Genomic DNA, 1851 nt, shown 5'->3' with positions numbered 1-1851 from the left:
AGGCCCTGGTCGGGGAAACTTTTTGGCCACACTGGAACGAAAAAGACTGGAACGAGTCCATTGTGATTGGTCAATTTTATCCGGATTCCGGATGCGTTCAAGTATGTTTTGTTCCAGTGTTGTCATTTCACACTGGAACTCGGCATTCCGGTGTAGAAGCAGGTGGTGGTGAGCGCAAAAACACTGGAACGCAAGGTGACCACCAATATAATTCTAACCAATCAAAACAGAGTACGCCAACAGCATTTCCACAACACACACATCTCCATGGCGAAGCGCAAACAGAGGGCTGAAGTGGAGGGCGAGACTGTGCCACTAGCGCACGAAAGTTCGAGCGTTCAAACCCCCAACGTAGGCAGAGCCAGGGTCTCTGTAAAGTGGTGCGAAGCATCTGTCTCTGCTCTCTTCCGGCTACGCTACCAGGACAGACTCCACCAGGACCAGAGGACATGACGCAATTCAAAACCTGGAACTCCCAGCGTTTTCCCCGGCCACGAATTCGAAATGCCAACATGCGACCGGTTAATATCGTCCGGATAGCAAGGAGTCCAAGTTTAAATTTCGTCCCAGTTTTTTCCCCGACCAGGGCCTCAGGATAATTTCTGTCAGTCAATCACAGTTTTATTGAATCTACACTGCAATTGGCAAAAAGAAATTACATTTCTGACCTGGTAATGAAGCATACAGGTGGTAGAATTTTTTAATACAGATATTTTTATAGAGGTGGTCGGCTTTTTCCAAGGTTCACTATAGGAGTAGAGGGAGGAGTAGAAGCAGTAGGGGGTGAAGAAGTAGAGCAGTGAGTGGTATGAGGAGGAGTAGAAGGAGTAGAAGTAGTAGAATAAGGAGGAGTATCAATAGAAGGGAGAATAGTAGGAGTACAGCGGTAGCAGATACTTACCCCATGTGACTTTTTGCGATGTCACGGACTGTGTCGAGATGTACTTGTAGGAGTTTTGATTACCTTCTAGGAAGGCAAGCTCGGTCATACCGATCCCGAAAATGCCCCCTTTTGCCCACAAACTTTCACGATATGTACAGTGAACGACGGAATGGTACGCCACCCAATGTTTTGACTTGGATGACTCTACTTTTGTCCAATAGAATAGTTACTAAAATAAAGCAATTGGCTACTGATATTATTCTCCCTCCTGCGCGATTGTTTAAAATTGAGAATCGGCTCGCATTCAGGAATATATGACCGAGAACTCGACACTGTGAACTCCAAAGCGATCTACCACGCTGGTTCTTTTCATAACCTGCAATAATATTTGAAAACAGAATCAAGGAATGATTAACAATACACCGATTAGTTGTCTTCTGCACAATGAGGCCAATGCGGTGATCTGGGCGGGGGAGTATGCATTCGAGAACGTGACTCTGGTATGATACTTGGGGGTGATGATGCGTACTAAACTGCTAAACGCTCGTATTCTATTGCGTTATTGCTTTGAAGCGTGCCGATATCAGTTGGTTGAGTGTGGTGGAGGGTAATGATGTAAGACTTAAGGATGGATATAGCCACAACGCGGAACGACTCATATGCCTCGTAGAGGTTGGTGCGTCTGTGGAGAGGGTACACCAACATAAACACGGAGAAATCATCGACGAAGAGAGCAAAGTAAGCTGCGCCCCCACAGAGAGGATGGGACATGGGCCCCAGATGTCCTAATGAACCAAAGCAAGTAAACTCGTGGCACGAAATACGGTAGACGAGTTCAAGGGGGAGCGTTTGCACTCTGCACACGCACATGTGTTGCAAAGGAAAACCTTTAAATGGCGTGCTTAAAGGGCCTGCAGTTCAGGATGGTCCTTGAAAATGCGATCGAGCGCCCCAATGCCCGGATGACC

This window comes from Aphanomyces invadans (genome assembly GCF_000520115.1).
Source record: "Aphanomyces invadans strain NJM9701 unplaced genomic scaffold supercont1.91, whole genome shotgun sequence".
Taxonomy (NCBI): domain Eukaryota; phylum Oomycota; class Saprolegniomycetes; order Saprolegniales; family Verrucalvaceae; genus Aphanomyces; species Aphanomyces invadans.
The sequence above is the reverse complement of the archived record's forward strand: the minus strand, read 5'-3'. Positions refer to the sequence as shown.